This window comes from Leptonychotes weddellii, chromosome 9, assembly GCF_054177405.1.
Source record: "Leptonychotes weddellii isolate Sample4059 chromosome 9, ASM5417740v2, whole genome shotgun sequence".
In the NCBI taxonomy this organism is placed as follows: Eukaryota; Metazoa; Chordata; class Mammalia; order Carnivora; family Phocidae; genus Leptonychotes; species Leptonychotes weddellii.
The window spans coordinates 88792793-88810972 of record NC_138377.1 but is presented as its reverse complement, the minus strand read 5'-3'; the positions used below and the strand labels follow the sequence as shown (position 1 = coordinate 88810972).

Here is an 18180-nt window from a genome sequence, read left to right as displayed (position 1 = left end):
GGATAATCAGATAAGTAAATATCCTAACAATGATGGAAGTCAAATTTCTCATTGTCAAAGAAAAAAATTACTGAAAAGAAAACTACAAGAAACCATGTGGTGTCAGATTCAAATTGAAAGTATCCGTTTGTATTCATGGTTGAATATGTAGATATAAACAACTCTGTGCATATCCTACTTATCTATAGATATAAAGAGACACTCATTCTCTAGCTCTGGCCCTGAGGAGGGCTGGGAGTCATGACTTCCAGTGTCGCTGTGCAATGAGCACATCTAACGTCCAGATTTTGGCTTCTAAATACCATTCTCCGCTAACGGGACCCAAGGCTCCTTGGAGAAATAGAAGATTCCAGTGCTGGAGCAGGGAAAGTACAAGATGAGCCTGAAACATCCTGTGCCAGAAAGAAGAGAAGTGCTTAAAGAATAAGAGGAGCATGTCAACACAACACAAAAACCAACCTGAAGGAGTTCCCACTAGCAAAATCTTGGACAGTTTGAGCAGCAAAATAAATAATGAGGTAACAGATGAAAGCCCATTGAAAAAAACAGGAATAAAGGAGTTCATGCTAATCTAAAAAAACAAATGATATAAATAAATAAACAAATATTTTAGTGAGGTATAAGATGTTTATATCATCTCAAAGTTACTTCTTACCTGATAGATACTAATTGCAAAGGGAAAAAGAATAACTTTGCAGTAGAGAAACCTGGTAGATGATACCTCAATGAAGTGATTACAGTTAATATAACCAGTAATGAGACTAATCAAAATTATGTGCCACCTGAGAGGATTCAATGAGAACACACCATCACTTCTGTGATCTTCTTACCAAAGTCATGTAACCTGAATCAAAATGTAAAGGAACATCAGACTAACCCAAATTAATAATGGGTCTGTAACCTTCAAAAGTGACATGACCATGAAAAACAAGGGCAGAAGGAGGAACTGTTCCTTATTGGAGGAGACTAAAGGGCCATGACAGCTAAAAGCAAAGTGTCATTCAGAATTGGGTCCTTTTACTATGAAGACATTATTGAAACAATTGGCAAAAGTTGAATAGAGTGTGAAGACAAGATGGGAGTGATGTATCAATGTTCATTTCCTCATTTTTATGTCGTATTGTGGTTATGGAGGAGAATCTATCTATTTGTAGGAAATCCACTTGGAAATATTCAAGGTTGATGAGGGTATCGTATCAGCAACCTACTCTCAAGTGGTGCAGGAAACGTTCTTTGTATTCCAGTTCCAATTTCTGAAAGTTTGATATTGTTTGAAACTAACAGAAAAAAGAAAAAAAAATTTTTTACACAATAAAAAGGTGGGAACATTTTAATGATTCTTTTTTTTTTTTTTAAAGATTTTATTTATTTGAGAGAGAGAGATGCCGCGAGAGAGGGAACACAAGCAGGGGGAGTGGGAGAGGGAGAAGCAGGCTCCCCACAGAGCAGGGAGCCCGATGAGGGGCTCGATCCCAGGACTCTGGGATCATGACCTGAGCCGAAGGCAGGTGCTTAACCAACTGAACCCCCCAGGCTCCCCCATTTTAATGATTCTTGATACAAATTGCTAAGTTGCTTTCCAAAAGGGTTGTACCTCATCTTATAACTATGCCATTCCATTTTTTCCTATTAAATTTTTGTCAGGTAAGCCAGGCACTAGCGGCATTCAAAGACCTTATTTTCAGTCCTACCTGTCACACTTTATAACAGAAGTGCTGATTTTCATGAACTCACTTATTATCTCCATGTGGGAGTAATCACTCATTGTATCATTAGCTGATAATGACTAGATGAGTTGACTGAGCTGTAAATGACTATGGTTAGAGATTGCAGCTCTAGCTGATTAGATAAATATGCCACATATTTCATTTTGATCATATCAATTTCACTATCATTTGACTGAAATGTCTTCCTTCAACCTAAAGTTCTCATTAAGGCATGGTAATTTCTCTGAAATATGACTGTATGCATGACTTCTATCAGCCAAAACCAATAGTTACAAAAAAGGAAGGTTATTTTACATTTTAGCAACTGTCTAGCTATATGATTTTATGCAACTCCTGAAATCTGGAGATCCTTGTTAGAAAGTGAGTTACATCTTTATTGTGCTCAGAGTAGTATACATGTGTGGTAGGGCAGAGAGACGAGGGCTTATTTAATTGTATCTTGTCTAGTTTAAGAATTTTGGTGGAGAGATTTGGGGGTTTCTTCCCCAGTAAGTCCTAAATAATGGCTCTCCTTGGCACCTGGTGTCAGGCGTCATTTAGACGTTGTAGCCAAGTGCTTCACAAAGTGTAAAGTGCACATGAAACTTGTTAATATGTAGATGGGTATAGTAGGTCTGTGGTGGGACCAGAAAGTCTGCATTTCTAACAAGATCCCAGGAGATACCAATGCTGCAGTGCACAAACTATGCCCCAGTGAAAGCAGAGGCCTGGCAGACAGCTTACTTGGGCTGTTTTGTCAAGAATGGACCTCAGAGGTTGTGTGTGAGGAGAGACTTGGCACTCAGGCAGATCTGCTTCCCTCTGGAGGCCTGGCTCATCTACCTGCTCTAGAGCAGCTTTCCTCTAGCCACCAGCTGGGTAGACCATGACAGATGACCACAGTGAGCAATTTTATTGGGCCAAGATTGTGTACTTCAGAAAACAGACAACAATTTGACTGTTGTTGTCCACATGGTGCTACGGTCTTTATTGGAATGTGGCCCAGATCTCTTTTTTTTCCTCCTGAAATTCCTTGGACAACGCTGGGGAAAACAAGTCCTTGTCATCCCTTAGAAAGGAAGGAAAAAGGGAAAATGAGCTCTCATGAGCTGCCTTGGATTCCTGCAGGTAAATAGGAATCTTGTCTGGTCTGGTGAGTCACCCATTGACCAGAGGTCTAAGTTTAAGTTCATTCAGTCATCTTCTCTATGTTGAGATAAGGGAAGAGGGCCCTGTACAATTTGTTGAGTCTTAGTGAGCCTTTTCCATGAATAGTGTGAATTCAGAATTTTTAGGGATGAAGTTTGCTCTGTGGTAAACTGACATGTTAACATTTCAAAGGCATGATAAGTCAGCACTTTCTACTTCAAGTAGTCTCTTAACCTCGGGAAACTAGGTAATACCATCCCCATTATATTGAGCTGGAAATTGAGGCTCTACGATGTTAATTAACTTACCCCAGGTCACATGTCTAATAAAAGCAATGGGGGTGGGCGCCTGGGTGGCTCAGTCGTTAAGCATCTGCCTTCGGCTCAGGTCATGATCCCAGGGTCCTGGGATCGAGTCCCACATCGGGCTCCCTGCTCGGCGGGAAGCCTGCTTCTCCCTCTCCCACTCCCCCTGCTTGTGTTCCTGCTCTCGCTGTCTCTCTCTGTGTCAAATAAATAAATAAAATCTTTAAAAAAAAAAAAAGCAATGGAGGTGGGATTTGAATTCACCTGTATGACTTCAAAGCTCAATGGCCTTCTAGAATGCGAGGCTTTTCTAAGAACATTTGTGTAAAAGAAGTATTCTAGTTTAAATCAGAGGGAAATTGGTGATATGCTGGGGGTTTGTTGCTAAACCAAGAGTATGCAACTATTAATTGATGAAGAAAGAATTCCAACCCAGGTCTAATCAACTGCACAGGCTTTGCATGACACCCACTTCCTCTAATGATCCAAGAATCATGCTGCTAACAGCAGCAGTAACATGATTATCACATTATATTGTATAAACTTTAAAGTTCTCAGAGTTGTTATTTGGTTCCCCAATATTCCCAAGAGGTGAGTAGGGCAAACTTTCCTTGCAGTTCACAAGTTAGGAAACCAGCCTTTTCAAAGTTAAACTCAAGGGCTCACAACCAGGATGCGGTAGCCCTGAAATCTAGGTCTTGGGCAGCAAATTTCATAAGTCCACAGCCTTCCCTGTCATCAAAAGACCTCAGCATGTTTCTGGAGCATTTTTAAGTGGATATATCCCCAGCTGTGCACAGGGATTTATTTTCATTTTAAAGCAATTATTTAGAAGCTAGTCAAGGCTACGATCTGCTTTTAGACTAAAATAGCAGTAGCTGTCTTAATAGGAATTTATGGACTACCTACAATGCAAAATGCAATACCATACAGCAAAAATGAAAATGATACAGACCCTGCCTTCAAGGTGCTTACAATCTAGTAGGTGTGCATAGACACAGGCATAACTGACTTTAATAAGATGAAAAACTCACTTGAGTGTATATGTAAAGAAGTAAATACAAAGTGGGGTGAGAATATAAGTAAGGAATATAAACACCCCTTCTGGAAAGAGGAGACCTTTGCAGGTGAATTTTCCATAAAGGACAAGTACCCATTATTTTGGTCCACAGCAATTCAGTTCTTCATTTCTCCTTTCTCCTTTCTGTGCCCAAAAGCCCAAATAAACCAGTCAGAAATCCTTTGGAATTGTATCCTTGATAAGCAATTACTGTTACCTCTACTCAGAGTAATCTCCAGTAGTTCTGTTGGACCACTCCACTCTAACTGTATTAAAAAAAAAAAAAAAACACCTCTCCCCAACACATGCTGAATTCTCATCCTGTTCCAAGCCTAGGCATGTACTTTCCCCTCTGGAACACTGTTCCCTTCAAGTCTTTACCCTTCAACTCTTATTCTTCAGGTCTCAGCTTAGCTTTGTACACACTGGGAAACTTGTAATTTTCTAAGTCCGGAGTAAAACATGTAGCAGTCTGTAGAGGTTAGCCTGTGCTGCAATAACAAACATCCCCCGAAATCGCAGTGACTTAAAAAAAAATAAATTATTTCTGATGCACACTATATGCCCATTGCAAGTTAACTGGGGGCTCCATCCAGATCATCCTCCCTTGGAGTTGGAACCTGGTGGAGCCCCTAGCATCTGGAGTACTGCCAGTCATCATGAAGGAAAAAGGCTTCTTACCTAGGTGTGGCTTGTGTTACTTCCACTCATATTTCATGAGCCAAATTAAGTCATGCGTAAATTTAAAGAAGTGAAGAAATGCAATCCTAGCATGTATCAAGAGGACTCAGGATCTCAGTGAATATCACTAATAGCCAGAACAGAGCTCTTCCTACTTATTCCCAGAATCCCAGTACTAACCACAATTGCAGTACTTACTACAGGACACTGCAATTAGCGAATTAAAGTCGATATCCCCTCACTAGACTCCAAGCTTCTTAAGGACAGGCACTCAACCTGATTTTTGTATCCACTACCCACCATAGTGTATGGCACATACATAGAATCAGTGCAAAAGCTTTAATGGAGAAGACAATGTCCTCTTTCTTTAAAAATGCATGTCTATATCTTTAAATTTAGGATTTCAAAACAATTACAATTCAAAATGCTATTTATGTCTTATGTTCCTTAGGAAAGATACATATAGCCTTGAGCTACCATTCTGGCTTTGCTTTTGAATGCAAATATTTTAACAAGTATAACACACAGAAGCTTGAACTATCAATTATTCCTAGCAGCGTATGTAAAATATCTTGTTTATCCCAGAGATCCTAAATTAGACTAAATTAGATCCTAAATTAGAAGAAAAAAACTCTACCTTTAAAAATACATCTCTGAGTTTATATTTGTCCTCAACTAGTCTTGAATGAGAAGTTAGAGCTGCTTAATATTTAAGAAAGAAAAGTAATATTTATTTAATTTTCTTAGTTATGAGTGGATTTTGACAAACAAAAGTAAATGCAAAAGATAAATGATCCATCATTAGTTTCTGTTTACAGTTAGATATTAATTTTCCTATATCCTTCAGGGCTTTAAAAGAGATCTATTGAATTTCTACCCCAAACAAATTGGTTTAGGAAATAACCCACCAATTTGTTGTTGAAGTCAACCGAAGTGGTAAAATCTTTAACATCTGGCTACTAACGAGCAGCTTGAAAAAATTAAATGGTGTGTTCCCAGAAAGCTGGTGTGTGTATCAACATAAGCATAAGGTACTTTTGGAGAAAACACGGTGTATAAGTTTGTGATAAAAACTGCAGTCCACTGAAATGTCACATTTCCTTAGCTACAAATCTGCTTGCAGAGGAATCATATCATTCCTTAACTGCAAGGATTGGATTTAGCAATTATTAGATTTAGCATGAAGATGATGCTTACCAATTGTAGCGTCTTTCATTCTGAAAGCTTTCTATCAGATTAGCCCTAAGGAGAAATCTATCAGGGTTTTTATGTGTGTGTGGTATGTTTATGTCATTATAATGCTTTTATTTTAATCATCATACTTTTATGAGGTAGAGGAAGCTCAGATACTCTTTGCCCCACATAATGTGGCTGTTTTCCCACTGCAATTCCTCCCTCTGCAAGTTTCCTTGTTCTCAGTTCCATTTCCAGTCGTCACATTTTACTAGGGAAATTTTCATGAATCCTCTCAGCGACCGGCATTGAGTCCGCTCTCCTCTGATTTGAGCAAGGAAATCCATCTTCTCCAACAAGGCCTTCTATCTATGGAATTTTTTCCTTTTCCTGATGACAGAAAACCTTGATAACCTATGGAATATATCTGGATGTCTATTTAAGAGAAATAGGAGTTTCAGTGCACAGATGTTTATTTTTCAGGTTGTATCACCTTGTTTTTTACGTTAAAAACAACTATGGGACTTCCTTGATGATATTAAAAAGTAACCAAATTGGACATTACTCTTTAAGACCCCTGAAGTATGATATAGATGATGTTAGCTCTCCCTGAAAATCTATAGTGTGACGGGAACTAGGTGAAATAGCAAAATAGATATTGATCTTACTATTCCTTTCTCAGTATTCAGTCTTTTAACAAATATTTGCTGAGCACCTATTATATGCCAGGCCCTAAGCTTCTAGGTAGTATTAAAAGGGTGAGCAAAAGCCACACCTAGCTATAATAGGAAAGATATGCTTTAACCAAATAATCATGTTAGGGAATGCAGGGTGGCAAACTGAGATGAGCACCTTTGTGGGGTGGTAACCATTCTTTGAAAGTGGGTAATACCATTCCTTGATTGGATCATTTGTTCTTTGGGTGTTGAGTTTGATAAGTTCTAAAGATTTTGGGTACTAGCCCTTTATCTGATATGTCATTTGCAAATATCTTCTCCCATTCTGTCGGTTGTCTTTTGGTTTTGTTGACTGTTTCTTTTGCTGTGCAAAAGCTTTTTATCTTGATGAAGTCCCAATAGTTCCTTTTTGCCCTTGCTTCCCTTGCCTTTGGCGATGTTTCTAGGAAGAAGTGGCTGCGGCTGAGGTCGAAGAGGTTGCTGCCTGTGTTCTCCTTTAGGATTTTGATGAACTCCTGTCTCACACTGAGGTCTTTCACCCATTTTGAGTCTATTTTTGTGTGTGGTGTAAGGAAATGGTCCAGTTTCATTCTTCTGCATGTGGCTGTCCAGTTTTCTCAACACAATTTGTTGAACAGACTTTTTTCCATTGGACATTCTTTCCTGCTTTGTCGAAGATGAGTTGACCATAGAGTTGAAGGTCCATTTCTGAGCTCTCTATTCTGTTCCATTGATCTGTGTCCTGGCGTTGGGTATTAAAGAGGGCACGTACTGAATGGAGCACTGGGTGTTATATGCAAACAATGAATCATGGAACACTACGTCAAAAACTAATGATGTAATGTATGGTGATTAACATAACATAATAAAAAAAAAAAGAAAGTGGGTAATACCAAAGGAATTTGACTTTGGAGGGAGAGAGGAGGGGGTCAGGGGAGCCTAGCCCTAAGATAACCCTTGATCTGGTATCTGATTGATGAAAAGATACAGGTGGGGACCTGGGAGCAAGAGACAGTGAAATCAACTGAAATACATAGGGCAAGTTTAGGTTGGGGACAGGGCTGAAGATGTAAGATGAGGCTAGAGGGGTAGCAGGGCTCAAACCACAAAGGACCCTGTTAAAACATGCTAAGGATTTTGATCCGCATCACAAGGGCAAGAGAGAGGCAGTGCCATGTTTTTAAACAAGCAAAGAGCAGATGCAGGTTCTGAAAAAAAATTACTCTAATTTCATTGTGGAGATGAAGCAGAAACCAGAGTGTTTAGGGAGAATGGTGGTGGCTTAGGTTTAATGTAGCAGCAGTGGCAGAGATGGAAAGTGGGCACATTTGAGAGATATTTTGATAAAACTGAGAAGACTTGATGATGGGTGGCTGTAGTGGAGAGGAAAAGAAAAAGGTCCAGGACGAGTCTGAGGTCTCTGGCTTAAACAGCATTTCGGATGCTGGCACCATTCACCTCATTAGGAAACCTGAGAGGACCGGTTGGAGTCTGGGAGCAGGACATGCTGAATTTAAGGTGCCTTTGCGATGGCAGTAAAGATGTTGTCCAGTAGGCCTGGAGCTCTCATGAGAGGTCATGGCTGCAGATTTAAATTTGCAAGTCCCTGGCAGTTACCACAATGGAGGTGTATGGCGTGAGGTCAGGGGAAAGGACAGAAGAACTAGGAGAGACCAGGAGGAGCTTGTCTGTGTGCTGATGGGGTAGAGGCAAATAAGCCTGCATGGAAGACTTGAAATGGGGTGGCCAGAAGCTAGGAGGAAAACCAAGGAAGAATCTCAGCATTGGGGGGGGAGGGGAAGTGTTTGAAGAAGAAGAGAATGATCAATAGCATAGTTTCTCCTTAGGGATCAAGAGAACTGAGACTGAAACTAGCACGTTGGATTTCACAGCAGAACAAGTGATGGCAGAGGTTTGAGTATGTTTAAATGTCAATGAGAAGCAGCTGACTGGGAGGAAAGGGCCACACACACAAGGGAGAGGAGGTGACTCTCATTCTGACTCTCTCCCACATCATCCCCATGGCCTAACTGCTTCAGGTTATTCTGCACAGCGTTAGACCATTTACGGCATCTCCCTGAACTGCACTGTGTATGGACTGGGACTGGGGATTGACACTGCTGCCCCGTGCAGGATTGTTGGGAAGATTAAAATAAGCTAACAGGTGAACAGAAGCTCTAACCTATAAAATCAAATTAAGAAGTCACCAATGATTATTTCCCCCCTCCATCTCCGGTTCAGCCAAAGTTTATCTTTTCTACGGCCTCTTCCTTCAGGTCCCTGCCAGATAATTAGAGTCCCCCCCCCACCCCCGTTTTCTTATCTGTGTCTGATAATGACTTGCTGTGCTACCACTCCAAAATGCCAACTGCGGGGCCTCCTTCTAACCTAAGTGATAACACGTAGAAAGAGGGGCTCAAAATCCCATTGCACGCAGCATGATGACCAGCAAGCAGAGAGCTTTGTGAACTAGGAGCTTTTCCTATAGCATACCTAAAATCATAGCCAGTAGGCAACTGCCTTTGTGACCCACTCAACACTGATGATTAAATACTAGAATGTCACTTCCCCCCTCTCCCCGCCAAATCTAGTCACCCAACCTTGTGAGGATTTCAGAGGGTTTTGTTTTTTAATCAAAGGAGTCATTTAGAAAAATAAGGCAAGAATGCCATCTTGGGGTTTCCGCGGACAGCACAGGATACCTAAGCAGCAGATGGGGGGGAAGTGTGTTCCTAGATGTGGTTCAGTGTCATTACAGAAATGTACTTAGATCCTTAAGGGCTTTTTCTGGTTGACTGAATTTAACTGTTGGAACCCTATGATTAAACAATGTACAATTTTAAAGTCAGACTAATTCATGACCTTTGTGTTTGCGGCTTCCCCTGTTTGGCTTCTAGCTGGACCACGCTCAGCTTTTGCCTACCTGTCGGCAGGCTTACCTAATTATGGTCTGCTTAACAGGATGACTTGGAGTTTGGGGGTATCATTTGATAGCTTTCATTCTCACCCATCTTTTCTCCTTATCTCAGGATATATTACAAGGAAGTGGTGACAGAATTTCTCAGGCTTTTGTTTATTTTATTTTGGGAGGCAGAGGGCTTATGGCTTATAGAACTAGCTCCTAAGCTTTAATACGTGTGACTATAAAGTATTAAGATTCCTTGGTGGAGATGAACTTTATTCTTTCATAGACACCTTTATAGTCTTTTATTTGCATGATATTGCCCTCATAGTTTTATTTTAAAGGTAGTGGAATCATGGAACACTACATCAAAAACTAATGATGTAATGTATGGTGATTAACATAACATAATAATTAAAAAAAAAAGATAGTGGAGAAGGCAATATACTTTAGTTGGCATCCTTCATTAATCTTTCTACATCTCACCCTGATTTACTCAAGAGAAGTAAATGCAGTCAAAGTTGCAAAGAATCCACTAGCAAATAATTCGGAACCCAATTTTGTATGTTTCCTTTCTTCACAAGTTCTTCCTGTTTAAAGGGAAATCTTACTTTGAATAAGGTTGACTATGGAATTCTAGGCATAAGAGACACAATACAGGGTGACAAAGAGCTTTGCAAGATGTAAACACTTGTTTTCATTGTGCCTTCTGTCATAGTCACTCATAATGACTATCTCCCCCCAACTTCAGTAGGTTTTTAAAAATTCCTTAGAATAAGGATGCATGCAATTACCTATCTGGCATGGGGCTAGAGATCAGTAGACATTTGTGGAATCCAGCAGTGTGCATCAGAAAGGTATGACTTACTCTTTGTTTTTCCTTTGCCTTTAGGTTTCAGCATGTACTTTTCCGATCTCCCCACAAGTTTGGAAGTGGGTTTTGTAACTGAGCCTGTGAGACATGGCGGTGAGAATGTGAAAGAGGAAGTTGAGCATCAATCAAGGCAAGTGCTGATTGCTTGTTCCTTTATCTTTCCTACTACAAAGAACAGTATGATAGTTATTTAAAAACAAAGGAAGAAAGAGAAATTATGAGGGTTTTTTTAAAACCAAATGTGGAAGGGACAAAGGATATTGAGAAAGTGAGGGGGTAAGAAACTTCTGATGCATGTTCAAAGTCTCCCCCTGAGTCCCCAGCAGTGGGGTGGGACTGGATGTTGAGTTTGGGCTCGGTGTGAGCTGTGACCTTAGGTAAGTAACTTAAACTTTGTAAGCCTCCGATTCCCTATCTGTAAAATAGGATTATTAACAGTAGCTTCTTCATGAGTTTATGATCAGGGTTAAATGAGCTAGTGAACGTGAAGTGCCTGGCAAATGACCATTGCTCTACAAAAGTAGCAGCTCCTGCTAGTAAATTCCAAAGTCCAAAAGGCTTGTCACCCCAGTTAGTTCTGTGGGGCTCCTGTCCTTGGGCACCAACCACTATAAGCCCATACTCCCTTGGAAGGAGTGAGCCCCCTTCTGAAGAAGTATGTATGTTACTCCTGGTTGGGGAAAGAATGACCAGATGTAAATATGGTTGTTGAGATACACAGTTGACCCTTGAACAACATGGGGGTTAGGGGCACTGACCTCCTGTGCAGTTGAAAGTATATATAGTTTTGACTCCCCCCAAAACTGAATACTAATAGCCTACTGTTGACCGGAAGCCTTACTGGTAACATAAACAGTTGATTAGCACATATTTTGTATGTTATAGGTACTATACATTGTATTCTTACAACAAATTAAACTTTAAAAAGTTATTAGGAAAATCATAAGAGAAAATCCACCTATAGTACTGTACTCTTTATAAAAAAAATCCACGTGTAAATGAACCCACATGGTTCAAACCCGTGTTGTTCAAGGGTCAACTGTACTAAAATCTCTATTCAGCAAGAACTGCTAGGTTGACTTGCAAAATTCAACATCAGATAAATGACATGAGCAGGGTTAGAACTCTTTAGAGCAATAGGGAATGCAGGTTAAAGCAGCTTCAAGAGTCTGCTAATTATGAGAATAAAATGAGAAAGAATTGGCAAAGGGACTGGTTACTGATAGGAATGTGCCCAGGCAGAGACGAAGTCCCAGGAGAAAGAAATCAGTTCAAGGAGCGTACTAGGAGAGAGAGAGAGAAAAGGACAGGGCTTGTTGCATATGATATCATCACAACCCACTGTGATGTGCAACGGAGAGAACCTCCCTTCCTGGCAGTCAGGGGAGCTGAGAAACTCACTTAACTGATTCACAAGGGAAGAAAAAAGAGATATTAGAAGCCTGAACATTCAGTCTTTGGAAAAGAAACCCCTGAACCTATGGGTGATGGGAATAGAAATTGAACCTCAGGGCTCATGTCATAAAATGTTCTCTTGTAGACCTGTTTTAGAGTAATAGTGATTCCAATTTTTCTTCCTTGAAAATATGTTTCAAGTAGATAAAGGTTGATCTCACTCACTTAACCTTCATTAAAAAACATCCAAAGTCATTTATTAATTTTTAGAAAGTAAAAAAATTATTTTAGTGCCTAAATAGGCACTCTGACACATTGTGGATGATGCTACAAGGCCATTGGAGGGCAGTATGTCAATGTATCTCAAAACTACAAACGCAGGGCACCTGGATGGCTCAGTCGGTTAAGCGTCTGCCTTCGGCTCAGGTCGTGATCCCGGAGTCCCGGGATTGAGTCCTGGGATCGAGCCCCACATCGGGCTTCCTGCTCAATGGGGAATCTGCTTCTTTCTCTGCCCCTCACCCTGTTTGTGCTCTCTCTCTCTCTCAAATGGATAAATAAAATCTTTAAAAAAAAAAACAAAACTACACAGGCATGTGACTTTTGATGCAGCATTTCCTCTTCTCGAAAATTTATTCTATAGATATACTTGCCCACATATATGTGACACTTGTATAAAATTGCTTATTGCGGTGTACATATGATGGAATTCTATACAACTATAAAATGAATGATGAATTTATTTATATGCTGGGATGAAAAGATCTCAAAGATATGTTAAGAGAAAGAAGCAAGATGCATAAAACATACAGAGTATGTTATGTATAAAAATACTATTAAAACAGGAAGAAAAATACATGTGTGTGTATTGGCTTGAGTATGCATAAAAGTTCTCTGGAAGAATAAATAAACTAGTAATTGGTTACATCATGAGGAGACTGTGAGCTGGAGGGCAAGAGAGGAAAGCTTGAATTGTGTGAATATGTTACATATCAAAAAATCAAATTACAAAAAGTTATATTTTATGAGAAACTTAATAACACTACATTTGATCCAAACAAAAACTTCCAAACCAACAAATTAGTATCAAATATTGGGGGCACCTGGGTGGCTCAGTCGGTTAAGCATCTGACACTTGATCTCATCTCATCTCAGTTCTGGATCTCAGGATCGTGAGTTCAGACCCTGTGTTGGGCTCCACACTGGGCATGGAGCCTACTTCAAAACAAAACAAAGCAAAACAAAAACCCACATACTGAAAATGCCCCTCAAGAAAGTATATAAAGAAAGAATTTAAAACAACTCACAAACCTCACATCAGACCCTCTGAGCTGAAAAGCACTCTAGAAAACTTAATTCTCAATTTCTTAAGTCCAATCCCCCACCAAATAAATACAGGCTTCAACCGGTTGGTTTGCGTCTCTGTGGCTCAGGGTCCCTGATGATGAACTATAAGCGGCAATGCTAGTTTGTCATGTAAAATTTCACCCGAGATGATCCGACAGAGGTACCTCTGAAGGACTTTATGAATATCAAATAGCCCACAGCAGTCTGCAGAAACCCGACTACCGCAGCTGTGGTCGCGCGAGAGGTGAGTCTGAGGACGCCCGAAGTGAAGTACAAGAGGTGTTCAGTGCACAGGGCATCACACCACAGGAGCTCAACAAACATTTGTTCAATGAGAAGACCCCAGGTGACCAGATCACAGCCTTGGAGAGTTGGAGGCGGCCTTGGAAGTGAAGTCAGCCCGTCTGACCTCCCACCTGGTGCAGGCTTTCTTTCCAAAGGAGCCTGGCGGTTGCTTCCTGAAAGGGGGAGTGAGCTCACGGCTTGTAGGGACTCGTTTTCACATTTAAGTATTTCCGCCTCCTGGGACGTTTTCCTCACAAAAACAGAAATCTGTCCTGCTGGGATTTCTACCGTTGGTTCCTGTTTGGCCCTCAGCGGTATGTTGTAACCACATAGCCTTTGCCACACGGCACCCATGCCGGAGGTCTGCAAGTGAAGGCGGCATGTGAACAGGAAGATGAGGGGCTTTTAGTGTCCTCCACCTTCAATCTGGTGTAGCTAGAGCATGCCCTGAGATGGGCCTTCACCTCCCCTCCCACTGCCCCAACCTCCCCCTGCGCAACTTCCCACCATCTGTCCCGTTAAGGAGGGAGCTGAGTTATATCCCACTGGGGAGAGGGGCCTGATACCCTCAGAAAAGCACCTCTGGATGAATGTCAGAAGTGACGCCCTCCGTTCATCGACCTGTGATGAGCACCCTGTCCCTGGATGGTCACCCCTGAGGACCCCTCCAGGGAGAGACATCTTTGAGAAACTGAAGCATAGCTAGAGACAGCAGCCCTGCACCATCTTTCAGGTGTTTGAAGACAGTGACTGAGTATCTTCCAAGACATTTCAGCTCCTTCTATCATTTCCCCATGACGAGATGAAGAAACCTTGCCATGCTGGCTACTTTCTTCTTGAGACGTCCCAGTTTATCAAGTATAGACTTAAACTCTCTTAAAATGCTGAGTCCATCCTGAAAACTACTCGCTGTGGGGCCTGACCAGCTCTGGGCACAGGGAGACTCTGATTCACACCTACACGCATTTGCTCGTGTTAAATTAGGGAGGAGAAATCCTGCATTTGGTTAATTTTGGAAAACCAGAAAGAATGAAAGAAATTGTAGAGAGAAGCAAACAAGTATGTTGTTTATTAATACAAACAAGTTCTTTAAAAAAAAAATAAGTGTATAATTAGCATTTAAATAAAAAGGGGGGAAAAAAAAAACATGGTCTTACATCCTGGAGATCAGGGTTTCTTTTCTCACAGTACATCTTCAGATTTCCCTGGTTGGAGAAAGACACCCAAACTGCTCAGTGGCTATCCTTCAAGTTCATGATCACTCCCCTAGAGGGACACTTAGTTCACCTGGAAGTCCCACCAGTCCATTCACTCTCCTGATCTCATCAACTGTTTCCTGTATCCTATATTCTGTCTCTCCTCCAACTTCCCAGCCCTTCTCCCCAAGTCCACTCTCAGCTGATTCCTTGCTTACCATTTCAGTAAAAACATAGAAGTGCTCATCTACCAATTCCCCCTCACTACATCCATGCCCGCATCTGCCGGCTTCCTTCCTGTTACCATATGTGGTGGTTTAAAAATATATCCACAAATTCTTTGACATTCAAAGAATTTTCAAAAAGTGGAATCTAAATTCCCTCCCCTTGGCTAGGACTTAATGACTCATTTCTAATAAGCAGAATAAGGAGACCCTGAGAATGTGTAACTTCCAAACTAGATTATAAAATAACATTAAGGCTTCTGCCTTGTTCTTACTTGGATCACTGCCATCTTGTGAGTATACTCAAGCAGCCCTATGGAGAGGTCCATCTGGTGAAGAACCGAGGCTTCCTGTCAACAGCCAACATGAACTTGCTGGTCATATGAGTGAATCATATTGGAAGCAGCTCTTCAGCCCCCAGTCAAACCTTCCCATGACTACAGCCTTGGTCACCATCTTGACTACAACCTAATGAGGCATCTTGAGCCAGAACCACTCAGCCTAGATGCTGTTAAGTTCCTAGGAAATTGTGAAATAATAAATGTGGGTTTTCATGTTGTTTTAAGCCACTAAATTTTGGGGCAATTTGTTACACAGCAATAGATACACTATGGATGAACTGTCCATGCTGCCATCTTAGGCCAACTTTGTGCTCTAAGCCCTGTCCCTTCTCACTAACTCAAAAATATTGTTCAAGCCAAGTGTCCCCTTTCACTCCTGCATCACTGATATTTTCCTCTGTAGTGGAACATTCCCATCAGCATGGACCATGTTATAATATCTCCCATCTAAATGCAAACACACACACCTCTTGATCTCACAACCCCCTTCTCGCTAGAGCCCCATTTCTCTGTTTCCCTTTATAGCAGAATTCCTCAAAAGAGAGTATATACCCTACGTCTCTGTTTTCTTTCTTTTCATCCTCTACTGAACCCCCTCACATCACTTGTCCCTCCACTCCACACAAGCTCTTGTCTGGGTCTCCAGTGATCTCAGTGTTAAACTCCACTGTATGTTTGGTTGACTCTCAGCAGCATTAGACACTCTCGAAATCCTTGTTTCGCTTTCTCTCTGGGGCTCCCCTCTCTCTTGGTGTGCCTTCTAGTCTTCGGGTCTGATCATTCCTCCTCAGGCTTCTCTGCTGGTTCTTCCTTATCGTCCCTTCTCCATGTGTTGAGTGCTCCCGGGCTCAGTCCTTGGGTCTGTTTCCTTTTTCCAGAAGTCCGTCATTATTATCCCCATGCCCTCTGATGACTGCTTGCCTCTGCCGTGACCCCTGCTTGGTGCGAGGCTCAGGATTCTGGGAACACGCAACACCTGCTTTAACCAGCTGGCAGCACGCAATGCTGTGCCTCCACCAACTCATGTCAGAGTAACTCACTAAGTAAGAAACATGAGTGAAACTAAGTACTAAGACCAAAGTCATAATAGATGTGGAATTGATTTTATTACTCTTCAGCTGGCCGGGTTGAAGCTGGACAGACTACCTTAGACCAGGATTTCTGTGGGGCAGGGGTTGGGGGGACAGGCTGGGCTGTGTGTTGGGAGATGTTTAGCAGCATCTCTGACCTCCCCCCACTAGATGCCAGTAGCTATCCCGACCCCAGCCATGATCCCCACCCCAGTGTTTCCAGACCTTGCCAAACGTGCCCTCCGGCGCAAAACCCACTGCCTTGGACATAGGCTGCGTGTGTGTATAGGAGGAGAGGGTGGGGGATGTATTCAGCATTGACTTAAGGAGGAAAAGGCTAACACAGACAGACACTTCTTAGGCTACAGTGAATGAAGGCTTGTAGTTTCCATGTTTATACTGGGGAGGGGGCACTGCTGCAAAGAGCAGTCAACTGGCAGGGATTCAGAGAGGCTGCTGGAAATGGGGGTCGAAGCAAAGCTAAGAATCAGATCAGCAGTGCCTTATCCATGTCTGTATTATTATACTATGACACTGTTGCGAATTGGTTCAGTCTCATTTCCCTAAAATGCTATGCACCAGTTGAGGGCAAGGACCGGCCTCTAGCACAGGCCTTAGTGCCTAGTTGGTGTCCGGCAATTTTTAATTGAAACTACCTGAGGCCCAACGCACAGGGTTGGGATCACCCACTCTTCCTCCCACTCACGGCTCTCTGACTGCATGGGCTGCCCTCTTTACAGTTGCCTTCTGCTTTCGTCTTAGCCAGACTCGTGCCTTACGTGTCCGAAGTGTGCCTCAAGTTAGCTGGACAAGGGGCATCCATAGCCCCCCAAGGAACTTAACTATTGAGGCAGTGACATGCTACAGCGGGGGAGAGAGTAGCAACCCCTTTCACCCACGGTCAGCACTCATGACCCCCTGGTGGTTAACAGAGAAGCCTGATGGCTTACCGTACAGTTTCTAAAGGATAGCTGCTGGGTGAGGCAGCTAACATGTCTCGCCAACAGCTTACCACAAAGAATTACAGAACATCAGGGCCGGAAGGAACTGCGGAGAATGTGTTGTCTAGCCCTTCTTCCTACAGAGAATAGCAGCCTCCGGGGTCCAGGAAGAAGTGACTGGTCCAAGACCAACCAGAATCCTGGCAACACGGCCCTGACCCCAGCGCCAGCTTCCTGATTCCCAGTTCAGGGCTGTGACCCCCTCACTGCGCTGTTCTGGAGGCGAACACAGAAACTCGAAGAGACCCCCTCCCCCCCCCCAGTCACAGAAGGACGGGCTCAACACTGTAGCCGAACTCTGCCCCACCTCCACCGCCCCAGCCCCACCCCCCAACCTTGACTCACAGTGTGGAGGCTCTTTGCATCCTTGGACAGTTTCTACTTGCATCCGCATCAATTAAACCTTGATCTCATTTATTATCTCAGGAAATGGTCTCAAGGTCACAGGGCTGGAAATTTAATTATGGTAGCAGTGTATTAAGTGGCACATTTAAAGATGCTGAACTGTAGTAATTAATTTTTTGGATGGTGGTCTTGGAGGAATGGGTTTTCTCCACACTGGGTGTTCGGCATCCATCATGGCCATTGAGCTTGGCAGCTGTCTTTTAGCTTTAAACTGCCTCGTTATTCATCTTTTATGACTAGCCTTTAAAAACACTAGGCGCCGATATCCCCTTTTATTGTAATATATGTGTGCGGTAGGAACGGAGCCATACTTCACCTTTGCTATAAAACATGAACCAAGGGTGCCAGCAGGTACCTGAGCTGGCCTCTAAATTGAGACAACAATTACC

General features: G+C 42.2%; 1 long non-coding RNA gene across 1 annotated transcript in view; it reads left to right on the top strand.

Moving 5' to 3' along the window:
• LOC145723529 (uncharacterized) overlaps positions 1-12766 on the top strand; it is a 56233-nt gene extending 43467 nt beyond the window's left edge. Inside the window, exon 3 of the long non-coding RNA XR_014148652.1 lies at positions 10546-12766. This is a non-coding gene — a long non-coding RNA (uncharacterized LOC145723529). The remainder of the gene's footprint in view (positions 1-10545) is intronic.
• Positions 12767-18180: the final 5414 nt, after the last annotated feature.